Raw genomic sequence first — 27,341 nt, forward strand, 5'->3', positions numbered from 1 at the left:
ACTACCTGAACCAACTCCGTGAAGCTATTCGAACCTTGTGACAAGGAAGAGGATGAGGAGTCTAATGACTCCTGGTATGCACCTCTCCCTGAGCCAAAATTCTCACAGAATTGGATGCACATCTTAGCTAATATAGATGTCCCAGAGAGGATAGGGTTTCAAATCACCACCCCAAAGCTCGAGGGTCTGACCCCCCGAAGAATGTTTAACATGCTCAAACCTCGAGAGGTAAGTAAGGGAGCCATGAGGGTAAATCAGATCTCCACTTGCTGTCATACGTGGGTGCCACCACTACTCACCAAGAATTCTCCTCCAATTGGGGAACTAGGGTGAGTAATATAACTTCCCCCGTCAGCTCTATAAGCACAATGGAAGAGCCCCCTTCAGGTCCCAAACCCCTTGTATCCAAAAGCATGGCTAGGGCCAAAAGGATCACAGCTTCAATAGAAACAAAGGAGGAGACTGAAGAAAAAGAGGACCTACGGCATGTACCAACCCATTACAAGGCCTACACAATCGAGGATCATAAGATCTTATACCAACAAGCCAAAAGGTCTCGGGAAGATAGATGCTCCCAAGGGTATGACGTGCTAGCCCCAGTTAAGGAGGTAAACCTAGCCCCGGAAGGGTAGGACCCCAACCCATATTCATCACCGATGATCTCACCCCCAATGGGGAGCAAATCTCTGTAGGTAGCAGAGCCAAAAAGTGCAAGAGTGCACTATCTCAAATTGGTATGCCCTTCGCGGTGTGGCGAGAGGGCAGTATATGCTACGTGGCCCATTTTGGTGGTGGAAGTTTTCCACAGGCACATAGGAAAGTGCCTTGTTTTTGCTGTGCGACCACTGTTCTATAGGTCGGTCAAAAGTAATCGCAGAAATTACATCGTATGCCTGTGCACAGAGATATTGGGAGTGACATCATTCTTATTGCATATTGATGCATAATCGTCACTAGGAAGTGACTGTGTGGTCAAATACCACTCTCGTCAGTTTTGTAGATTTGCCCTTGTCAGGCAGAAGTTGTGTTTTTTTGCAGTGACAGAATATTTTGTAGTATTCTGTAATGGCTTCTGATGCTCTTTCACAGATTGTCATTGAAAAGCTTGACAAGAACAACTTCCAAGCATGGAAGTCTAGAACGATGAATTTTCTTAAGGGAAAAGGCTATTGGGAGTTCATATGCAAATGTTGGTGAGGTGTTTTTTCTTGATGGTTAGGGGGAATTTTAGGCAGGTCTTGCCAGTTATTCCCACGGCAAGACGAGAAGATATTGTCAACTCTACATTGTGCCACTCAAGGATTTGGAGATGCATCAAGGTATTGAAGCTGGTACAGAATATGCGAGTTATTTAGGAAAATGATAATTCAATAGAGCAAGAATTCATACAATGGCTATTAGATATTGGAAATGGAACTAGCAGTGTATAAAAGAAGACACTGTTGCAATCCCATCAAAGATTCTTTTAAGGACAAACTCTATGGAAGGTCTGATTGAGTGGGTGTATATAGAACTTGCAACGGTTGTGGATTATGCACCATATTTTTGAGACCGCACCTCGAAACCTTGAAGTTGATGCAGTCAATGCTACTACACTAAAGGCAATGCCCAGTGAGAGAAAAAGGAGTATCTAACTACAGACTTAGTAGAGAGCTCATGTGGAGATTTTTTTTGTATGTAGTAGAGTATCTTAGCATGCTCGATCTTGGTGGTGGATACCCACCTCATCAGCTGCAAAATGCTCCCCTCATTTTGTTACACAATCCAAATCCTCGATAGGAATTATGCAATGGGACTCGACGGCTGATATGCAAAGAGTTCCACACGAAGGTATTGGAGGTTGAGATTATCATTAGTACCAATGCTGGAGACAGGATGTTCATTCCAAGAGTAACTTTCATTCCCAGTAACTTGAAACTTCCATTCGATATGAGAAGGCAATTTCCTATTAGGCTAGCATTTAGCATGACGATAAACAAGGCACAGGGCCAAACAATGTCTATCCTAGGCTTATACTTGGTGACACCGGTGTTTAGTCACGGGCAATTATATGTGGCTTTCTCGCATGTCGGATCATCAAATGCAGTCAAAGTATTCCTTCCAGAGAGTGTGGTTCGGGTTAGTGATGAGGACACTGAAATGAGTTGTACCACAAATGTTGTATACAACGAGGTTTTACAATCGGCATCAAGAAGAACCTAGCAGTATGCCGGTGCTCTTTGAAAGCCTCTTCAGACTTTGTTGGGTGACAAATTGTCACAGTCTTTTTTGTATCATTGTGTTCTTTTAGGCGATCAAAGGTCTATCGATTGTAAGGCTTTGAAGTGTGGATTAAAAATCGGTGATGACTATTTTTGTATAATTTTCATGAGCTCATTCCTTATTCCATTCAAACAATGTCGTCTCTGGAATTTTGACAATGTACGACTTTTGTGAGTTTTATGGGTTCACACATTGTTTTTTTTTCTTCAAATTATAGATTATCAAATGTACTATAACTAATGTTCATTTTAATTTGTGGCGTGGTGAAGCCTTTTAATTTCTTCTCTATATATAGGTTGACACATCTATTGTTACTGTAATATGATACGTATTGTTATTGTAATATGATATGATAGGATGGCAACGTCATTTACATTAACCACCGAGACAATTGCACAGGTAGCAGGTACATAATTGTGTAGTAGTCAATTGCTAAGTTGACTTATTTAATAGTATAGTCATCTACCTTTAGGAATATATAGATCCTGATGGTTTGAGAGCTGGGGTGTGTGCCCAACCATTGGTTGACATCTTGGAGTTGGAGAGCTTTGTTGGATAGATAACCTATATATTTTTTTGTTTTGTTTTTTTCATATAGGTGAAAGCTACTTAGGTTACATATATAAGCGAATAAACATGATATTATTTTCCTTTAGGGTGGTTCTTGACTCAAGTTTTGCAATGATTCTCCTCAGTCCAACATATGATGGGGTGGAACATCTCAATTTTGGATATTTTATTGTGAGTTCTCAGCGTCTTGCTGGGAATAATGGTCCCCAGACCATCTATGTGCGTTTCATTGGGTACCTGGAGCTGATAAGAATAGATGTATTTTGTCGAGGGGCGAACGAAGACTTTGTATATGCATTTATGTACCACATACACACTCCTGTGCACCAGCGTAAGCATTCTAATTAAATCTGCATCTACTTGTTCTTTAATAAGCCACCCCAAGGCATCAACTCATGGCTTGTCTAGTACCATACTCTTCTACTGTCATCTTTTTAGCCTATTTTCAAAGGTGTCATTTATCACTTTAACTTCTTGTAAGGAAAGAAAAGTTGGAGACAGTGAGTTGTCTCTCAGCCATTTGGGTAATTCTTGACTCCTCCAAGGGCCAGTTATTCCACAAACATTAAAGGTAAGTTTAAAAATGGTTTATCTATTAGGTATGCTCAATGCCCCACCCTCCTGGGGTAACCACTAGTGGTCCAAGGTGCTCAAGTTGTAGGGCCCCCATATGAGGAGAAGCCATGTGTGAGCCTAGGACACTGGATGGATCTTGACTTGCATGTCAGATGAGGTCTATCAAATGAGACCGTTGATGGTACAAAGGTGATTTTGTGGGAGCCCCTTGCTCTCGTTGGGGTCTAGGGGCCAGCTAGCCCCCAGCTTGGGGGTCCCAGGGGGGCCAACGGCCCCCTTGGTGGGGGTTCAGGGGCAAGAGTCCCCAAGGTGACAGTATAGGGAATATTCCTTGAATATTCCATGGACGACTAGTCGGTTCCACTGACTAGGTTGACTGGTCAACTCCGTCGACTAGGTTGACTGGTCGGCTCCACCGACTACATTGATCCAACTACTGCCCTCATAGCTACTATGAAGAGGCGATCTTCCCAGTCCATTGCATCAAATTAGTTTAGATCAAATTAGATCTTCCAACTAGTAGCTCTTCACCTAGTATCTATCTAGATCACCATCTAAGCTCCATTGTGGGAGTGCATGGGTGGTCGGAGCCATCATTTGTACCACATCAGGATTGAAGGAAAATTTTGTTCCCCTCCAGTTTGTTGTGTACTCTCTATTATTTGTTCAGTTTTTGTTCCGCTGCGCTGTGTAATTTAACATGGTATTAGAGCCCAGTCGACTCTAAGGATCGAAGAGTAGAAGAGAGGCGAGGGCTTCAACAGCATATGGAGTGATGGCAATATGAAGCGGCTCAAGTTCAGTAGTTGTAGTTGCACCAACAATCCAAGCGTTGAGGATTCGCCCACCAGCCTTCACTGAAGGCAAGCTAGATGGTACAAACTACAGTCTATGGAAGTTTAAAATGAGCTATTCTAGATTCATATGAGCTTCTGGAGACAGTACTGGGGACTACCTGACCCAAAACCACAAGGAACCCTGACCCAGCAAATCCAGGGAGTATGATACCTCCTAATGTCGACCTTTTATGAGCTTGGAAATGTAGGGACGCAGATGCTCTGTGTGCCCTGGTTACAAGTACTACTGATAGTGTTTTGACCTTGATTCAGCATACATCTAAGGCAATTGTGGCTTGGAACATATTGAAGAGTCAGTATGAGATGCGAAATCAGACAAGGATCCAAAACTAGAGAATCAGCTCATAGAGTTGAGAAGTTTAATGAAGGAGAGACAGCAGAGGCGTTCATAACCCAAATAAAAAATTTGTGTGACCAAATGGCTGATGCTAGGATACAAAAGACTAGTGAAGAGCTAGCTCAGCGGTGTCTCCGGATATGTCCACCAAGGTTTGCTGGACTGGTAACAACGCTTAACACTTAGGTGAGACCCCAACCATTGTCATTTGAGGAGTTCTATGCTTTACTTATGGAGGAGGAATTGAGGCTTAAAGCTTGAGATGGAGGTGCCAATGGGGATGCTGCTTTCTCTGCCACTACGAAAGGCAAAGGTGGTTCCTCCACCAAAGGTAAGTCCTCTACTAATGGTGACAAAAAGAAGAAGGGCGACAAGAAGAAGTTTCACGGAGAATGCTTCTACTACAAGAAGAAGGGGCATGTGATTTCAGATTGCTAGGTCAAGAAAGTAGATGAAAAGAATCATACCCTGAAGAAGACAGATAAGGGGAAAGAGATAGCTAACATAGCAGAAGCAGTGTTGGATCTATTTCTAGCCATTGAGGAAGAGTGTCCCTCAATTCAAGAAGCTTCAACCACTGATTCATGGGTGTTGGATAGTGGTGCCTCCCGTCACATGACCTGCAAGAAGGGTCTAAATTGTTCCATGTAGCCTCTATAGGAACCCATCACCATGATGGTTGGAAATAATGCAAAATGCCCTGTTGAGGGTACAGGTATGGTGGTTTCATCTATTTTTGTAAATGGAGATGTTAAGAAACTATCTAATGTGCTGTATGTTCCACAAATCAAGAGAAATTTGCTATCACTTGCTTCTATAACTAACCTTGACCATGAGGGGAGGTTCAACAAGATAGGAGCAAAAATTCTGGATAGTGCAGGCGATTCTTGTTGGCACAAGAGTAAGGAGGAACAACCTGTATGAGCTAAGTGCTCTTACAGCCACAAGTATACTTTGGCATGAAAGATTTGGCCACATCCGATTTGCAGTGCTCAAGGAGATGTAGAAGCAAGGTATGGTTGCTCACTTACCTGCAGTAGCAAAAATCAAAGAACCACATGAAGCTTGCATGATGGGCAAGCAACTAAGAAAGGCATTCCCACAAGAAAGAAAGAATAGAGCAAACGATCCTCTAGAGTTGGTGCATGTTAACTTGTGCGGTAAGATGCCTACATAGGCCTTGGGGGGATCTTTCTATTTTTTATTGATTGTAGAGGACTATAGTAGGAAGATGTGGGTGTAGTTTCTTCGTGAAAAGGCTCAAGCTTTTGGTAAATTGAAAGAATGGCTACAACTTGTTGAAAATGAAACAGGAAGAAAAGTGAAGAAAATCAGATCGGATGGTGGTGGTGAGTTTGTTTCTACAAAGTTTGGAGACTTTTGCAAGAGTAAAGGGATCAAGTTACAAATGATGACACCACATACACCTCAGCAAAATTTGGTTGTTGAATGCCAAATGCAGACCACTGTGGAGATAGGGAGGTGTATGTTGAAAGGTGCTGGACTGCCAAACCACTTTTGGGCTGAGGCTCAATACTACGGTTTACATTCTTAATCTCGCAGCTATACAAAGGCACTCAAAGGTAAAACACCACATGAGGCTTACAGCAGTAGTAAGAAGCCATTTGTCTCCCATTTTAGAATGTTTGGGTGAATGCTATGCACATGTACCAAACAAAGAGAGAAACAAGCTACAACCAAAAAGCACCAAATGTATCTTTTTAGGCTATTGTGATGAGAAGAAAGCCTATAAGTTGTATGACCGAGAGGCAAAGAAGATCATAGTGAGCTGTGATGTGGTGTTCATGGAGTAGCCACATGCAGTGGAGGCAGAGAAGAGCTCTTTCACTTTATCATCAAGCGAAGAGGTAATTCACTATGGACCTGCCCTAGGAGCTCTAAAGGAGGAGGAAATATCAGATGATGAAGGTATAAGTCACCAACCTGTTGTTACACCAGTGGAAAAGCCATTGCCATGATGGGTAAGGCAGCTCTTTGACCATGATAACCAGATGCCTATGTTTGTTGAGCAGCATGGAGATGTTCCAAGGTGGTCTCGGAGAATCGAGGAGCAAAGGAGGGCTTCTGCTCACACAGTCCATATGACTTTGATGGCTGAGATTATTGCAGATGTAAAGGAGCCTGCGAGTTTGGAGGAAGCACTTGCAGATCGAGATTGGAAAACCACTATGCAAGCAGAATGTGATAGCATCATGAAGAATGAAACTTGGGAGTTGGTAGATCGACCACCCAACAAAAAGTTTATTAGCACCAAGTGGGTTTGGAAGGTAAAGGGTAAAGTACAAGGCTGATGGGACTTTGGAAAAGTGCAAAGCCAGATTGGTTGCACAAGTAGTTTCGCAGGTTGAAGGATTTGATTTTTGAGAATCTTTCGCTCCGACTACTTGAATGACCACTATTCGCACATTACTATCAGTGGCTGCTCATAAAAGGTGGCCAGTTTATCAAATGGATGTCAAATCAGCATTCTTAAATGGTGACCTCAAGGAGGAGGTGTACGCGGCTCAGCCACCAGGGTTTGAGGCCCCCCATTCTAAGAACAAGGTATGTAAGCTGAAGAAAGGGTTGTACGAGCTGAAACAGGCCCCAAGAGCATGGTACCAACAGATAGACAAATTCTTTCATAAATTAAACTTCAAAAAATGTGCCTCAGATGCTAACTTGTATGTGTACAAGAAAGGTGGAAAATCTACTATTATTGTTCTATATGTGGATGATCTCCTTATTACAGGTGACTATGAAGACATGGTCCAGCAGACTAGAAAGGCATTGAGCACTGAGTTTGAGATGACAGACTTAGGCTTGATGCACTACTATTTGAGGATTGAAGTCTAGCAAGAGCCAGGCAAGATCTTCATCTCTCAGCAAAAATATGCAAGGGAGATCTTGAAGGCATTTGGTATGTTCGAGTGCAAGGAGATAGCTACACCTATGGAGGTAAATGCGAGGCTATCTATGGAGGATGCCTCACCACCAGCAAACATCGCGAGGTACAAGAAGCTGGTCGGTAGTCTCATCTATCTATGCAACACCAGACCGAACATTAGTTTTGCTGTTGGCATTTTGAGCAGGTTCTCCAATAAGCCTCGGGAGAATCATTGGAATGCAGGGATGCGGGTGCTCACGTATGTGAAGGGCACTCTTGATTATGGCATCACCTATGGTACGGGCACTTCCTTGGCTGGTCATTATGACTCAAATTGGGTTGGAGATGTTGATTCCAGGAAATCAGTTTCTAGATATTGTTTCTCTTTAGGTTTAGGTATCTTCTCTTGGATCAATAAGAAACAACCAACAGTGGCATTGTCTTCTACCGAGGCTGAGTACAAGGCAGCATGTTTTGCTACATGTGAAGCAGTGTGGTTGAGTAGGATCTTATGGCACATGGGAGTGCAAGAGGATGAGGCAACTGTGCTGAGGTGTGACAATCAAAGCTGCATGGCCATTGCTAAAAGTCCAGTGTTTCATGCGCGCACAAAACATATAGAGCTTCAGTATCACTGTGTACATGATTTGATCAAGGATAGGATATTGGGATTGGTCTACTATCCAACAGAGCAAAATGGAGGGGATATCTTCACCGAGGCACTCGGGAAGGATCAGCTTCAGGGTCATCTTTAGAGACTTGGCATTGGGCCAAGAAGGTAGGGTGGACATTGAGGGGGGGTGTTAGATTTGCTCAATGCCCCACCTCCATGATAACCACCAATGGTCCAAGGTGCTCAAGTTGTAAGGCGCCCATATAAGGAGAAGCCATGTGTGAGCCCAGGACACTGGATGGATCCTGACTTGGATGTCAGATGAGGTCTATCCAACATGGATGACTGGTCAGTTCCACGGACTAGGTTGACTAATCAGCTCCACCGACTAGGTTGACTGGTCGGCTCCATCGACTACGTTGATTCGACTACCGCCCTCATAGCTATAAAGAGGCAATCTTCCTAGTCCATTGCATCAGATCAGATCTTCCAGCTAGTAGCTCTTCACCTAGAATCTGTCTAGATCGCCATCTAAGCTCCACTGTGGGAGCACACCTATATTGAAGGAAAATTTTGTTCCTCTCCAGTTTGCTGTGTACTCTCTATTCTTTGTTCAGTTTTTGTTCCACTGCACCATGTAATTTAACATTATTTACCATTCTTGCTCTTCCCCTTTTTAGCCTTGGGGGTTGGGCTTTTGGGTGGGGCACTCTGACCTTTTACTTCGGAGATTCTTCTTTTGTTAAGAGTTGTGGCTTGAGGTTTAATTGGAGGCCCATGAGGGTTATTCTATTTTTGGGCCAAGGGGAGTTTTTCCTCAGAGTCTCTTGGCTCTGACTCACTCATACTGGCATCCACTTGATTTACATCTTCTTCAAACTCTTTGGACCATCTCAGCTTCCTCCTTTTGGGCATCTTGAATCCACTCTTCAATTTCTTTGTCAATGAGAGCTTCAATGGGGCATTGATTTCATTGGCTAGTAAGCCCAATAGCCAAGGGTTCAAGAGAATGGTATATAATCATTGCTACAAACTACTTTACCAAATGGGCCAAAGCTAAGGCAATGACATGTGAGGCCAATGCTAGAGCAACAACAACATTTCTATACGAGAACTTTATATCCTACTTTGGGTGTTCCTATGGAAATTGTGAGAAAATCAAGGATCACACTTCATCAACGAATTTGTATAAATCCTCATGAGTGAATTCTTGATATTTCATAGGAAATGTACACCATAATACCCCAGGGCAAATAGCTAGGCTGAGAGCTCAAACAAGACCTTGTGCAGTACCATGACACATATGGTCAAGGCTAGTAGAAATGATTGGGAGCATAAACTTACGGTGGGATTATGGGTGTATCACATCACGTATAAGATTGCAACTAATTACGCTCCATTTAGCCTTGCTTTTGGGGTAGAAGCAGTGATGCCATTGGAATTTATGGTACTAAGCCTAAAAATTGTTGTGAAAGAGAGAGTAATTAAATGCACCCTCTTAGAGATACTAATTTGAGTTTGAAAAGCTTGATCAAACTAGACTAAGGGTAGCATATTCCATGAAGGTCGAAAAGTTACAATGCAAGTGGTTGTTTGACCACAACTTAAGGAATAAGGACCTACTTATCGGGTAGTGGTGATCACTCTAGAAGGGTCTTATCAAATTGTGACCTTAGACGGGGTTGAAATGGATGTATATATTAATGGTAGTAAGGTTAAATAATATTATAGACCCCTAACTCAACAATGTTGGGATATCTCAAGGTGTATGCCTCAGGCACACCTTATGTTTCTATGTGTGAGTGCTAGAGGCACAGTTAGGTGCCCACAAGCACAGTTAGGTGGTGGAAAAGCCACATAGGATGATTGAGTGAATCTAGGAGCAGATTGAGGAGATGATTGTGGAGCTTTGAGGTCATCAGTGATGTCAGTGACCTTGTATGAGGTGCCTACTTAAGGACCTCTTTCTTCTTCATTCTATAAGCAAGTATTCTGATTTTGTGTCCACTCTACTCTTTCCTTTCAGTATTCCAACATGGTATCAGAGCCATTTCATCCCCCTTGAGCCCATTTCTGCCACATCATCATCTTCTTCCTCTTCTTCTTCTTCACCATCTCTCCCTCTTCTTCCAAAAACTTGCTTAAGCTTGTTCTCCTCCATTTCTCACTCATCTCCCACGCCCTTCCAGCTGAAGATCCACCTAGATGGGGCGAACTCCTGGCTGCAAGGAATCGACGAAATACCCGCGCTGCTGGTCGCCATTGTACGAAAGTCGTCGAAGTTCTCTGCTGCAAGTTCTCTGCGCCTGCTTCGACTTTCTCTAATTCCTTTCAGGGGGAGTTAGTCCATACCTAGAGCTACCTTGTGCTGAAATCTGAGCAGCAATGGCTGCATATTGAAGGAGAAAACAGAGAAAAACCAGTCGACTTTGTTCATGAAGGTGAAGGCAACCTGACGCATATTTTCGCCTCTTCTTCCCAGAGGATCTACTGTGGTATACCAGCTTTCTTTTGCCTTAGAAAGCCCTCTTTCTTTTGCTTTAAAGAGTGTGCTATGAGCCCTCCAAGTTCAGCTCTCTAGTTTTGACAGTTTTTACATGCTTTTGAAAATGATGCTACATAAAATGCTACTCTAGCATTTCTGGTCTTTTGAAGTTTTTAATAACTTCACTACAAGTGTTGCTTCAGTTTTGTTTTGACTTGCTAGACCTGGTTGTGATTGGAAAGTGGTTATTTCATCCACTTCTATGAAGCATATAAAAAGAAGCATCATTGTTTGAAAACTAGTCACTACTATTTGCTACAACAAGTGGCTATACTTTGGAAGTATTTCAGTTCTTTTTGCCTTGTAAGAGAGAAGACACTACCCAATACTTGGGTTAGAGCCTCTCATGGCTTGCTTATGCAAAATATGTGAAAAGCCAAAACATAAAGCAATGTCTTGTTATGCTACAAAGGATGAAAATGCCAACCTGACTTCCTTGTTGAAGATTGCCAAAACAATGGTTGCCAAAAAGGAAGCAACTTCAAAGAAAGAAAATACAGATCTACCTACAGATGAGCCTCCACAAGATGAGGCATTCCATGAAGATTATGCATTTTAAATCATCTCTATGTATGCTCCAGATCACTCTTTTTATGTCAAGGTACTCAGCCTGGATAGTCCTCCAAAATGAATGAAAATAAATTATTGTGTTGTGTGTGTTTGTAAACACCTCTGGTCACCTTATGATGTAGGCCATGTGTATGTTTGTTCCATGGTACCTCCTACAGACATTGTGTGCATGTACATGTAGGAGAGATAACCATTGGAAGGTCTGTTTGTATCCCTTTCTGTTTACCTTACACCCAAGGAAACCCTTGCTAGCATGAGAACCTAGCCATAGATTTATCCTTGACCACCATGAGATGGCATGAGAAACTATGAGACTAGATGTATCCTTGACATAGCTTGAGGCATTCCCTTGAGGGGGGGTTTGTTGGGATATCTCAAGGTGTATGCCTCAGGCACACCTTATGTTTCTATGTGTGAGTGCTAGAGGCACAGTTAGGTGCCCACAAGCACAGTTAGGTGGTGGAAAAGCCACATAGGATGATTGAGTGAATCTAGGAGCAGATTGAGGAGATGATTGTGGAGCTTTGAGGTCATCAGTGATGTCAGTGACCTTGTATGAGGTGCCTACTTAAGGACCTCTTTCTTCTTCATTCTATAAGCAAGTATTCTGATTTTGTGTCCACTCTACTCTTTCCTTTCAGTATTCCAACAAACAAACCCTCCATGCAATCCATCAAGACAAGTAACAAAACAAGGAGCTTGCACTCCTAAAGAAATGAGCACAAGATGAAGCTAAGGTAGGGAATGCCAAGCTTCAACAAAAGCACCCACCATGACTATCTAAAAGGCTATACTAGAAAGTGATAGCACCCTTGATGAAAATAATTATAGATCCAGCCAATTTGCTTGTGCATCCTACAGGGTCCAAGCCCATCGGAGACCATAATGCATGCAATAGTGGATTTAAGGACTAGTCACAATTTCCTTGCACATGAGGTATAGGAGTTACACCTATTCCTACAATTATCAAGGTATCAATGGTCAAACCATGCGACACTAGTCTATCTTAAAGTATCAGTCGATAGACATGTGGTTGCTAATAAATTCCTCATCATGTGTGTCAAAAAAAGAAAAGAACATGTTATATTGGGTAGGGCATGGTGTTGGAGCATCAACTGCTAGATTGATTGGCAGGAAAGGATGGTAGCTTTGACAAGCGGTGGACACAAATTTGTAGTACCTCTTTGGCCCAAAGTTAGGAGTGATAATCCAACTTTGGTTGAAGCCATTCCCTCACCACCTATGCTTGCTGCTTCACTTGACATAGCCACCCCCTCCTCATCAGACACCCACCCTCAACTAGAAATACTATGAACAAAGCAAGTACGAGTGAAGAGGAATTCGCTACAAGAACAACACAAGTTGGATAAAGCACAACACCTCTTGCTTTCACATGAGTCTTCCAATGTGTAGTTACATTCTCAGAGGACTCTTTTGAAAAAGCAAATACAAACCATGTAACAATAACTTTTTTGGTAGATTCCAAGAAACTTACTACATGCCCAAGGATATTATGAAAGCGACTCTTACTATGGATCCCAAAGCTTTGTCTACATAATATCCATCCTACCCCTATTTTCCCCAAGAAGGTTCATGTTTCCCTATGCCCAAATGGCAAAAATGGAGACTGATAATCACAATAAGTCCACCATCCCCTACCCTAAAGGCACTTGTAGAGTAGACACACAAGGACCTACGCCTAAAAATGGAGTAGAACCACAAAGATTTATTGCATGGCTTTCCTCAAATACAGCATTAATTACCCCACAAAATTCCACTATCTCCATCTTCAAGTGGACCACTACACCAGGAAACTCAAAAAAGTGGTGGCCAATCAAGAGTATGACCGCCTCCCCATCAGTAGAGACATAAGAACTTGCTCCTAAAAATGGAACAGTGCCACAAGAAATTTTTGAGTCAAATGATTCAATACATCTCAATACCTTGCTACCACTAGAAGAAAATGTTGCACTGACCAAGGCCATCATCGACAATCTAATGGCCTCTCCACCTAGAATTCAATGACAGTTGCAAGAAGATCTTCTAACCAACCCTTTTGCATCATGGTTGGTAATGAAGCATGTAGCATTCTAGCACTCTTCATCATTTGCTATTGTTTGATCTGAGAAGTTCACCAACACTCACATGCACCCATCATTATGTACATTTGGGAGAGTAAAAAGTTTAGGCATAGTACCAAGGGAATGCATCAAGTCCCCTTACATTGTCTATTCTCCATAATCACACATGTTAAGCATTGATCCACAATGCATCCCACCACATATTAGGTGTTTATGTCCAAGTCAGGTCATAGGCTCCCATAGGTTAGCATTTTATCTATACTAAGGAATCCTTAAAAGTGCACTAATCCAATGTTAGGTCCACACAATGCACATATTAGGTCCATGGAGTCATCAAAGTGTTGGGAAGATCTTATGAGGTTCAGTCATCTGAGAGGTTCTGTGTATACAAAAGTCATCAACAACAATGGTCATTATAGGTTAGCAAACTAATTACACCTTAAAAATATCAAACATGACTAAGTCTATCAAAAGCGCTGAATTAAGCCCACATGCAATTAAATTAAAGGGGAATTCAACAAACAACTCTTTCAAGTAGATGAAGAACTTGCCTTTGAAAAATCTTGTGTGGCTACTCTTGAATGTTGATACGTAGAGCTAGAAGGCTACTATATGACTTATCACCACACTATCGAGTAGACCTGGTGCGATTGAAAGATTCTTTTGCATTTTTGCTAAAGGTGAAATTTTGGAGCTCACAAAATTGGTTGACTTGGAGTTTTAGCCCTGCAATCCACATTCCTTAGCCAAAGGACTTTGAGTGGTTGTAGGAACATGGTCCCCAAGAAGCACCTTCTCTACAATGTTGTGAATGATTACCATCCCACCGACATCATAGTTTTATATAATATGGTTTTGGCTACAATGCAGAACATGTTAGAAATTGAACACGTTGCCTATTCTAATAATCTCTTTGAGGTGGAGGCAGATACAAAATTATCTACTTTTCAATCCAAAAATCCCTCCATATTAGACAATATTGATTTTACATATAATTGCCACCACCCGTAGCCATCTTGACTCAAAACATATTTAGGAAACCCCACTCATTATGTATACTCACAATATGTTACTTCTCAGCCCCCACCTAAAACTTAATCTCACACCATTACCACATCTATGACCATTTCGCACCTCCATGCACACACCAATAGGATGCACAGAGCACTTGTTGATAGGTCCATCTACCAACTCAACCTTTACTGCAAAATATGTTCAAAACATCTCTCATTTCCAAAGCCACCCTTCCACCACCAATGGCACACCCTCTAGCCCTAAGTTAGCCCAATTAATTCCCTACCCAAGGGGATTATCAACATTAGGAGGAGCCTAGTACTTTAGATCTCCAATGGTATCGGGTCTTCCATTCATTTTTACCTTTTGATGGTGTCATAGAATTCATCCAGTAGAATGGGAAACTGCACAATTTTGACCTCAATGTAGTTGATATCATGGATGTACATGCCCACACATACTTCATAGAGAAACCCCTCCAAACCTAGAGATCCACCCATCCTTGACAAATCCAAGGGGCTTTGACCTTCCACATATGTCCAAGGTCCCCATCACCAATAATGATGCTAGATTACAACCCACTTGGAGAATTCCACTTTTGAAGCTGCCATAATTTTGGATAGTCTACTGCAATATGAGAAGAGACCAAACTTTCCACTGCACTTATATGTCTCTTTGACAAATATGGAAATGGTGTATGTCAAGAGTTGCAAGCAAGTGATCCCAATATGTACAATTTTCCTTACTTCTACTTCTTGACAATGTCTACCACATATGCCCTCACCTATTTCTTGGAGCCGATGGGCACAATACTTTGCACACACCTTCAACTAGGTGGAATTAACTTACATGCAAAGTGGCATGCCCATCCCATAAGTGCTTGATCGGATAACATACCTAGTAGCGTGTTTTTTTACGGATGTGCATGACACTAGAGCAAAAATAGTATTTAATGTTCGATCGACCATGCAAAGGATATCCGATGGGCACAACACTTTTCCTACGCCTCAACCTAGGTGGTATTGAAATGTTCTCAAAGAGGCACAACCATCCGATAAGTACTTGGTCAAATAACATACCTAAGGGTGTGTTTTTTTGTGGATGTGCATATCACTACGGGAAAAACGGTGGATAATGCGTGATTGACCATGCAAAGCATATCTGATGGTCAAAATACTTTGCACGCACCTCAACATAGTTGAAACAGACTTGTGTGCAAAGTGGAGCCCCTATCTAAGAAGTACTTGTTTGAATAACACGCCTAGGACCGTGTTTTTTTATGGTTGTGCATGACATTAAGGCAAAAACGGTGTTTTATGCTTGATCGACAATGCAAAGCATATTCGATGGGCACAATACTTTGCACACACCTTCAACTAGGTGGAATTAACTTACATGCAAAGTGGTGTGTCCATCCCATAAGTACTTGATCGGATAACATACCTTGTAGCATGTTTTTTTACGGATGTGCATGACACTAGAGCAAAAATGGTATTTAATGCTCGATCGACAATGCAAATGATATCTGATGGGCACAATACTTTTCCTATGCCTCAACCTAGGTGGTATTGGCATGTTCTCAAAGAGGCACACTGATCAGATAAGTACTTGGTTGGATAACACACCTAAGGGCGTGTTTTTTACGGATGTGCATATCACTAGGGGAAAAACGGTGTATAATGCGTGATCGACCATGCAAAGCATATCCGATGGTCACAATACTTTGAATGCACATCAAACTAGTTGAAATTCACTTGCATGCAAAGTGGATCGCCCATCTGAGAAGTACTTGTTTGAATAACACACCTAGGACCGTGTTTTTTTATGGTTGTGCATGACACTAAGGTAAAAATGGTGTTTTATGCTCGATCGACAATGCAAAGCATATCCGATGGGCACAATACTTTGCACACACTTCAACTAGGTGGAATTGACTTACATGCAAAGTGGCATGCCCATCCCATAAGTACTTGATCGGATAACATACCTAGCAGTGTGTTTTTTTGGATGTGCATGAGACCAAGGCAAAAATGGTATTTAATGCTCGATCGACCATGCAAAGCATATCCAATGGGCACAATACTTTTCCTAACCCTCAACCTAGGTGGTATTGACATGATGTTAAACACGCACACCCATCCGATAAGTACATGGTCAGATAACACACCTAAGGGCGTGTTTTTTTGCAGATGTGCATATCACTAGGGGAAAAACGGTGTACAATGCGTGATCGACCATGCAAAGCATATCCAATGGTTACAATACTTTGCACTCACCTCAACCTAGTTGAAATATACTTGCGTGCAAAGTGGAGCCCCCATCTGATAAGTACTTGTTTGAATAACACACACCTAGGATCGTGTTTTTTTATGGTTGTGCATTACACTAGAGCAAAAATGGTGTTTTATGCTTCATCAACAATGCAAAGCATATCCGATGGGCATAATACTTTGCACACACCTTAAACTAGGTGGAATTGACTTACATGCAAAGTGGCATGCCCATCCCATAAGTACTTGATCGGATAACATACCTAGCAGCGTGTTTTTTTACGGATGTGTATGACACCAAGGCAAAAATGGTATTTAATGCTCGATCAACCATGCAAAGCATATCCGATGGGCACAATACTTTTCCCACACCTCAACCTAGGTGGCATTGACATGTTTTCAAATAGGCACACCCATCCAATAAGTACTTGGTCATAACAGACCTAAGGGCGTGTTTTTTTGTGGATGTGCATATCACTAGGAAAAAACGGTGTATAGTGCATGATCGGCCATGCAAAGGATATCCAATGGTCACAATACTTTGAACAAACCTCAACCTAGTTGAAACCGACTTGCGTGCAAAGTGGAGCCCCCATCTGAGAAGTACTTGTTTGAATAACACACCTAGGACGTGTTTTTTTATGGTTGTGCATGACACTAAAGCAAAAACGGTGTTTTATGCTTGATCGACAATGCAAAGCATATCCGATGGGCACAATACTTTGCACACACTTTCAACTAGGTGGAATTGACTTACATGCAAAGTGGCATGCCCATCCCATAAGTACTTGATCGGATAACATACCTAGCATCGTGTTTTTTTATGGATGTGCATGACACTAGAGCAAAAATAGTATTTAATGCTCGATCGACCATGCAAAGGATATACGAAGGGCAAAATACTTTTCCTATGCCTCAAACTAGGTGGTATTGACATGTTCTCAAAGAGGTACACCCATCAGATAAGTACTTGGTTGGATAACACACCTAAGGGCCTATTTTTTTATGGATGTGCATATCACTAGAGGAAAAATGGTGTATAATGCGTGATCGACCATGCAAAGCATACCCGATGGTCACAATACTTTGCTTGCACCTCAACCTTGTTGAAACAGACTTGCATGCAAAGTGGAGCCCACATCTGAGAAGTACTTATTTGAATAACACACCTAGGACCGTGTTTTTTTATGGTTGTGCATGACACTTTAAGGTAAAAACGGTATTTTATAATTGATCAACAATGCAAAGCATATCTGATGGGCACAATACTTTGCACACACCTTCAACTAGGTGGAATTGACTTACATGCAAAGTGGGGCACCCATCCCATAAGTACTTGATCGGATAACATACCTAGCAGCGTGTTTTTTTACGGATGTGCATGACATCAGAGCAAAAATAGTATTTAATGCTCGATCGACCATGCAAACAATATCCGATGGGCACAATACTTTTCTTATGCCTCAAACTAGGTGGTATTGACATGCTATGAAAGAGGCAGACCCATTAGATAAGTACTTGGTTGGATAACACATCTAAGGACCTGTTTTTTTACAGATGTGCATATCACTAGGGAAAAAATGGTGTATAATGCGTGATCGACCATGCAAAGCATATCCAATGGTCACAATACCTTGCTTGCACCTCAACCTTGTTGAAACAGACTTGCATGCAAAGTGGAGCACCCATCTGAGAAGTACTTATTTGAATAACACACCTATGACCGTGTTTTTTTATGTTTGTGCATGACACTAAGGCAAAAACGGTGTTTTATGCTTGATCGACAATGCAAAGCATATCCGATGGGCACAATACTTTGCAGACACCTTCAACTAGGTGGAATTGACTTACATGCAAAGTGGGCGCCCATCCCATAAGTACTTGATCGGATAACATACCTAGCAGCGTGTTTTTTTACGGATGTGCATGACACTAGAGCAAAAATAGTATTTAATGCTCGATCGACCATGCAAAGGATATCCGATGGGCACAGTAATTTTCCTACACCTCAACCTTGGTGGTATTGAAATGTTCTCAAAGAGGCATACCCATCCGATAAGTACTTGGTTAGATAACATACCTAAGGGTGTGTTTTTTTGCGAATGTGCATATCACTACAGGAAAAATGGTGGATAATGCGTGATCGACCATGCAAAGCATATCCGATGGTCCCATCCCATAAGTACTTGATCAAATAATATACCTAGCAGCGTGTCTTTTTACAGATGTGCATGACACTAAGGAAAAAACGGTGTTTTATGCTTGATCGGCAATGCAAAACATATCCGATGGGCACAATACTTTGCACGGCACAATACTTTGCACACACCTTCAACTAGGTGGATTTCACTTACATACAAAATGACATGCCCATCCCATAAGTACTTGATCAGATAACATACCTAGCAGCGTGTTTTTTTACGGATGTGCACGACACTAGAGCAAAAATGGTATTTAATGCTCGATCGACAATGCAAAAGATATCCGATGGACATAATACTTTTCTTATGCCTCAACCTAGGTGGTATTGAATTTCTCAAAGAGGCACACCCATTAGATAAGTTCTTGGTCGGATAACACACCTAAGGGCATGTTTTTTTTACAGATGTGCATATCACTAGGAAAAAACGATGTATAATGCGTGATCAACCATGCAAAGCATATCTGATGGTCATAATACTTTGCACACACCTCAACCTAGTTGAAATGGACTTGCATGCAAAGTGGAGCCCCCATCTGAGAGGTACTTGTTTGAATAACACACCTAGGACCGTGTTTTTTTATGGTTGTGCATGACACTAAGGCAAAAACGGTGTTTTATGCTTAATCGACAATGCAAAGCATATCCGATGGGTACAATACTTTTCAAACAACTTAAACTAGGTGGAGTTGACTTACATGAAAAGTGGCATACCCATCCCATAAGTACTTGATCGGATAACATAACTAGCAGCATTTTTTTATGGATGTGCATGACACTAAGGCAAAAATGGTATTTAATGCTCGATCGACCACGCAAAGCATATCCGATGGGCACATTACTTTTCCTATGCCTCAAAATCGGTGGTATTGACTTGTTTTCAAAGAGGCACACCCATCTGATAAGTACTTGGTCAGATAACACACCTAAGGGCGTGTTTTTTTATGGATGTGCATATCATTAGGGGGAAAATGGTGTATAATGCGTGATCGACCATGCAAAGCATATCTGACTTGCACGCAAAGTGGAGCCCCCATCCAATAAGTACTTGTTTGAATGACACACCTAGGATCGTGTTTTTTATAGTTGTGTATGACACTGAGGCACAAATGGTGTTTAATGCCTGATATACCATGCAAAGCATAGATGATGGGCACAATACTTTGCATGCACCTCAATGTAGGTGTTATTGAGTTGCATGCAAAGTGGTGTGTCCATCTGATGAGTACTTGATCGGATAACTTCTCCCACCAATAAATTAAGTACTAATTAAAAATTATAATAAATGAGTAGATTATTAAAAAGAGACTAATATTTATGTAATTGTTGCTACTGCAGCTTGCTTGCAAAGGACTCTCACAAAGGAGATGGCTATAGATTTTGTTCCAGGGATTTATGTAGCAAAAGAGAAGTAGTTGCATTTGCTACAATCCATGATAGTGATCCCAATTCAGTTTGCCACTTTCGAAGACTTGGTGAAGATAAGGTGGCAGTTACTGTATCAAAGATTCTTAACGCACAAATTGAGCTAAAGTATAAATGTGGAGATATGTTTACACTTGGAGATGTTATGCCCTACAATACATACAACAAATCATTTATAGCATGGGACAAAGATGAGACTTATGCAACAGACATTATCAAGAATACAAAGTGCACCACCTTGGATTTTACTATAGGGGACATTTTACAAATGAGATCATTTGCAAATAAGACTATAGTAGAAGGTGAAGTATTGGGATCTGAACAAGTGGAGCAATGGTCATTTGCACAGATGAGGATTCTAAAAGTCACTGATGATGGTATGGTTGATAACATAATATCCTTATGTGATCCCTGCTATGAGGTAGGCAAAAATATGAGATGGAGCATGCAATTTTTAAACATGAGAAAGAGGCACGTGGTTTTCAATGATAAAGACAAGGTATACTACAGTATCAAAGGATCTAAAAAGCATGCCCATGTGCTAGGCTCTATCACTTCAAATGTGGATGATTTTAATGTACTCAATTATAGAAGTGACATCTTATCTGGAGTGGATGAGTTCATTGGTTCCGAGAAACAAAATGATTTTAGAAGCGAAGCCTTATTTGGGGTGGATGAATTCTTGCACAGTGAGAAGGGCAAAGGTTTCAATAGCGATGTCTTGTCAAGTGTGGATGAGTTCATGCATATTAACAAACCTGGTGTCAATCAAGCTTGTGGATTTGTGAAAGCCATGCAAGATGTCCCAATGAGCGATGTTCTCTTAGGAGTGGAAGACTTTCAAGGTTCTCAATACTCTCGTAGAATATTGAATTCATTGAATGGTCCTAAGAGTATGTTAAAAACGAGAATGAGATCAACAGAGGATTATTCAATATTTAACTTTGATTGTGATATGGCCAAGGATGCAACGACCAATCATGGATGCTTGGTTACAAACAAATGTGAGGAGAAGAAGTGCATAAATACAGATAACAACGTGCATGAAGAACAAAAACGGTCACACATATGCATGAAGAGAAAGCGAATCCAGGCAGATCCACAAAAGCACCCAAAGAGGAGGAGAGTAATGAAGGAGGAGAACATGTTAAATGCATTGGGATATCTATGTTGCAAGCGAAGATGTATGCACTTCATTGATCTTGTAGACATCAGGGAATGTAGAGGACATGTGTGGCAAAGAAGAGGAAGCGAAAGAAATGAATACCTTCTCACAAGTCTCTCTTGCTTTCTTCAAAATGGCAATAAAATGCTAAGTTCAAGACAAAAGGTAAAACCTCTCGTAAATGGAAAAAAGATTTGCAATAAGGCATATCACAATATGGGATTTGACTTGACAAAGCTTAAAGTATTTGACTCTATTGCAGAAAAGCAAAGGCAAAGAGGGGATGCCGTAGCTTCTTCTCATACTTTGTATACTCTTTGGAAGAAGAACTTTGGATATGTTAAAATCCCAAGGAGGTAAAAAATGTCAAAGTGCAATGTCTGTGATGATTTAAAGCGAGCGATGGAGAGTGCAACATGTCCAAATCAAAGGGAATTATACAAAAAAACCAAAAATCTCATCATGACCTTATTCGACATTCCAGACAAAAATATGCATTTTGGAACGAGCAAGCTATTTCGCATCCCGATGACTACATGTGCCTTATTGTAGATGGCATGGATCAAAATACAACAACATTGCCTCATTTTGTTGCCACTCCACCTAAATTACAAGGAAGGCACTTTCTAAAGACACATCTATGTGGAGTGTTAGTGCATGAAATTAAGTTCTTTGTAGATATATGGATTGATTCCTTGCATCTACATGATAGCAATCAAGTTGTAACATCTATTATGAAGGCAATTTGCAATGTACATGCAGAAAAAGGTCACCTACCACCGACTTTGAGAATACAAGCTGATAATTGCTGGCGAGAAAATAAGAATATACTCATGTTTGCATTCTGCTCCATGCTAATTGCTCATCGAATCTTCAATGAGGTCGAATGTGGATTTTTGTATGTTGGGCATACACATGAGGATATCGATCAGGTTTTAAGCACAGCCTCAAGAGAGCTTAAATGCAAGGATGTGGAGACAATAGATGACTTCGTAAGAAAATGTGGCAGGCAAGTTGGTGGTCGTAAGGAAAGTACAGTATGTGAGAGGCTTGAAAGAATGTATGATTGGAAGAACTTCATTCTACCTTTCATACAAACGGGTGGTGATGCATTGATAGGTCATACCAATCCACACTACTTTCATTTTTTTTAAAAAGATGAAAAACCCATAATGCAATGGCAAGAGTATTCTCATGATACAAAATGGGAACCTGAAGAACCTTACAGGCTCTTAACTTCAATTCCCAGCAAGGAAAGGTATCCAACATGGGCTCCTATACAAGAATTAAATGAGAGGTCTAATTGTGAAATAGAAGGATTAAAAGCATTTATTACATACAAAGAGAAAATGCTTCGGAGATATCCTGATTCGAAGCCTACTTGGAGAGAACACACTACCACTATAATTAACAAGACATGAAATTTAATAAAGGAACTTTAGAGAATGCGAGGCTCAAAGGATGTCAAGGAAGAATGCAATATGTTTTGGCCAAATGTTCATAACGATTTGTGCCCAGCTCTAGTCTTTGAAAATGAATTTGTATCATTACTCCCACGTCCATATTGTGGACCGAAGAAGAGAGAGTTTATGCCACAAGTAGATATAGAGGTCGATTGTTTTGTTGTGGTTCGGCCATCGGATGATGAATATGAGAATGTGAAGTTTTGGGTTGCAAAAGTAGTTGATGTGCAAAGAGATGACCAAGGGAGAGCTACAACATTTACAGCGGTATGGTATGAGCCAAAGGGAAGGAAGGAGAATATGGATAACAACACATTGTATACTAATTGTATAATGAAGGAGTGGGTCCCAAATGATGAAGCGGTCTCACAAGTTTCGACGGAGACAATCATAGTGTCTTGGCATTCAAGGGCAAAGAAATCAAAGAAGCGCATGGGATATGAGGTAGAAGGAAAAATAAAAATACCACAGCAAAGTATTTTGCATATACACGGATTTTTAAGGATGCTCACCATGGAGGAAGTAGAAGGAGACAGCGCAAATGAAGAATGTCCATAATTAAAGCTTTGTATTGAAGTCCATTGAAGGATTTTATTTGGGTACTAGGCAAGAAGCTAATTGACAATTATAATCAGAGTCATCACCTCCTATGTCAAATGAGAGTCAAAATATGCATTGGATGTCACCCAAGGGTCAAGGCTTGGCAAGACAATAGGGAGTTAATGCAGATGGCACCTGGCAAGGGACTGTCACATTGAGCAATAAGAAAATGGGGAGTTAATGCACCCAAGGGGCAAGGCTTGGCAAGACAAGTGGGAGTTAATGCAGATGGCACCTGGCAAGGGACTGTTGTGACATTGAGCAATAAGACAATGGGGAGTCAAATTATGCAGATGGCACGAATTGAGGCTCTTTAAGAGCAACAATTTAAATTGTAAACATATGTTCAATCTATATCATTTTGGATACAAAGACTCCAGCTGAGAGCAACGTCTCTCAATGTAAACATATAATGATAGCTATAATTGCTATTATAATTCTTTGGTTCAATACAAAACTTGGGTCTTATGGCATCATGTCTTTTTTCTATTTATTAAAAGTTTTAAAAATTTTGTGCATATTGCGAGTGACAATGTTATTTACATGAAATATTTAAGTCTCCTTTCATGGATTTATAAATTTATCACATCAAGGAAAAATATTAAAAATAATTAAATTAACAAATAACTTAGGTATAACTAGAATTTCTAAAATAGGATTATTTCAAATTCTTGCATGTTGGTGCAAAAGTATAGATTGAAAAAACAAGATTTTTATGTGAATATGATAGTACCACAAAGTGAACTTTTGATTTGGGAAGAATATTTTCAAAAAGTAAAATTTTGATTTGGGAAGGATATTTTCACAAAGTAAACTTTTCATTTGGGAAGGATTTTTGGGCTTCGTCCAAAAACAACAGAAAAAGTCCAAAATTAATGAAATAGGTGTTGAACACCACAAGAAGGAATTGCACTAGGGAGAAATGATTGTCATCAAGCTTTTTATCAAACACTCAAAGCGATCCTCGTTCCAATTTCTACTTCTGCTTGGTCCATACATTACATCCAAAAAAGCAACCCCAATTGCCATTGGCTCTTGGGCACATTATGTATAAATTCCATTCCCTCCATGTTTGAATCGACTGTGTAGAACCTCCAAGGCTGGGTGGAATTTGGTCCATGGCTTGCACCTTCACTTTGTCCCATAATCCACCTCAGATACCCCTTTGCACCATCAAGCAATGGTGGAGTTTCCTTGCCCTATGAAGCTTCACTTTTAACCATGAGTTAGAGCAACCACAAATCCGATGATACAATTCTGAACTAATTTTAAAATGTAATCTGCACTCATCCCAATTTTTTAACATTAAAGAAGGCTGTTCTGCCGATATAAACATATAAATTTCTTCTCGTAGTGCAGCATCTCTCTTGATCTACATAGCTCGTCCTTCAATATCAAGAATCATGGCATAAGTCTTTGTTTTAGCTATGACTGCTCTACCTTCCTTAATGTCATTTTGAATTTGACCAATTTGATCATCACTCAATCCACGCAAGCATCTAAACATTGAGACTGTGGGTTGCCTATGGCATTTTCCATCTTGTGAATATTTGCCTACAATGTAATCCTAAAGGATGGAGATCCAACCATCATAAATGGCATCACTTATGATGATCATATGTACATCCTTTGTGGCAAAGCTATTGCCCAAGGTTACCTTGCTAGTGTCAATGAAAGCCTATAAAATATATGAATCCATTAGAATGCAATAATTAAGAAAAAAGACTTATAAAAAATGATTCATAATTGAAATCTGTACTTACATCCCAATTCTCACGATCTGGATGTCCTTTTGCAAGCCCTTGTTGTGCTTTCTTGGGCCTGTTAAAGAGAATCAACTATCCCCTCACCTGCTTAAGTATATCAATGTATGAAGATTGTCTCAATATATTTTGAGACTCCAGGTTTGCCATCTTTGATATCTCCACACAAAAGCATGTGGGACATTCACTACAATCCTTGCCTAGCAGGTGCGGTAGTAGTTCTTTCTTTGGACCATGCTGTTATCATCATTAGATGTGAATATTTTAGCAGCATATATTGAAAGTTGTCCAGATAGTATCCAGTACTGGCACTTGGTTAGATCCTTTTTATCTACCCTTTCTAGGGGCTGCTTTGTTTCAAGATTGAAAGGCGTTAAATTTGCTTTAGTAGCAGGAGGCCTAGAGTTATAACCGAAGCCTGCAGTAAGCTTTTCGACATGCTCTTTGTTCAACTCTCTATATACATAGCTTGGAGGAGCTTTTTGACATCTTGCAACTAGAATTGGAAATGTTGTATGCAACCCGAATGGATAGTATTTTTCATACTCCACCAAGCCTAATGGTTTCTTTTGCCCTTTTTTCCCTATGACCTTTCCACTTGGCTCCAATTCACTACCACTGCTTCTTTCCATAACTGCTAGCATACCCTCTGGAGGTGTTCCTTCCTTTGGTACATCAATTATAGTTAATTTTCCTTTCTTTGCCCCTTCTCCGCTACCACTTGGTGCTTGAATTATAGTCGACTCTCCTTTCTTTGTTCCTTCCCCACTATCTTCCCCACTCTTGTGCTTCTTTAATGTTGCTAAAACTTTGCGATATGATTCAATGATTGTTGTCACTGTGTTAATTTCATTTCCATCAACTGATTCAACACTTATCCAGCCTCTTGAGTGCATGTTGTCATCTACATTAAACTTCATACGAGATGCTTCATAATCGCTGGGAGCCAAGAGAAATTTCTTATTTTGATTTATAATGATCAACAATCCAATATCTCCCTCTTTTCCAACCACATCTTCTGTGATTTGATGTACCGATCCAACACAAGTGTATGCACTTTTATTAGGTAACAAAATAAGTGAGCTCGTGTCAACTATGCTCCCTCAATATTATATGTGTCAAAGTACCAAGGTATGCTTTTTTCTCTAAATCCACTTACAACTTTCTCAACCTTCTTCACATTTGTGTCTTTCCAAGAAATATACAAACTATCATCTTTACAATGTTTAATGTTAGACAAAAACATATTATCGATAAACATATCTCAGATAGAATCGACAATTGACACTAGACATAGTGGTAGATTTGAGAAAGCACCAGGGTCTAGGGAGATTTGGCCGTGTGGCTAAATCTTATGGGCTTCTTTTAAAGCACCAGAAGGGGAGGTTTAGATGTGTGGCCAAATCTTATGGGCTTCTTTCAAAGCACTAGAGTTTGGGGAGATTTGGCCTTGCAGCCAAGTCTTGCTAGCTTCTTTCTAATCACAAGGGTCTAGGGAGATTTGGCCATGTGGACAAATCTTTTCAAAGCAGCAGAGTTTAGGGAGATTTTGCTGTGATGCCAAATCTTTCTAGCTTCTTTTAAATCATGAGGGTTTAGGGAGATTTAGTCATGCGGCCAAATCTTACTAGCTTCTTTCTAATCACTAGGGTCTAGGGAGATTTGGCCATGCAACTAAATCTTTTCAAAGCAGCAGGGTTTGGGGAGATTTGGCTGTGATGCCAAATCTTTCTAGCTTCTTTTAAATCATGAGGATTTAAGGAGATTTGGCTGTGCGGCCAAATCTTGCTAGCTTCTTTCTAATCACCACGGTCTAGGGAGATTTAGCCACGCAGCCAAATCTTTTCAAAGCAGCAGGGTTTGGGGAGATTTGGTTGTGATGTCAAATCTTTCTAGCTTCTTTTAAATCACGAGGATTTAGGGAGATTTGACTGTGCGGCCAAATCTTGCTAGCTTCTTTCTAATCACGAGGGTCTAGGGAGATTTGGCCATGCAGCCAAATCTTTTCAAAGCAGCAGGGTTTGGAGAGATTTGGTTGTGATGCCAAATCTTTCTAGCTTCTTTTAAATCACGAGGATTTGGGGAGATTTGGTTGTGCGGCCAAATCTTGCTAGCTTCTTTCTAATCATAAGAGTCTAGGGAG

The 27,341-nt window shown here is 40.7% G+C and overlaps 1 pseudogene; it reads right to left on the minus strand.

Moving 5' to 3' along the window:
• Positions 1-24,807: 24,807 nt before the first annotated feature.
• Positions 24,808-26,118, minus strand: LOC147898524 (uncharacterized; annotated as a pseudogene).
• Positions 26,119-27,341: the final 1,223 nt, after the last annotated feature.

Source organism: Dipteris shenzhenensis, chromosome 9 (assembly GCF_047967505.1).
Source record: "Dipteris shenzhenensis isolate YYH24624 ecotype China chromosome 9, Dip_SZ_1.0, whole genome shotgun sequence".
Lineage (NCBI taxonomy): Eukaryota > Viridiplantae > Streptophyta > Polypodiopsida > Gleicheniales > Dipteridaceae > Dipteris > Dipteris shenzhenensis.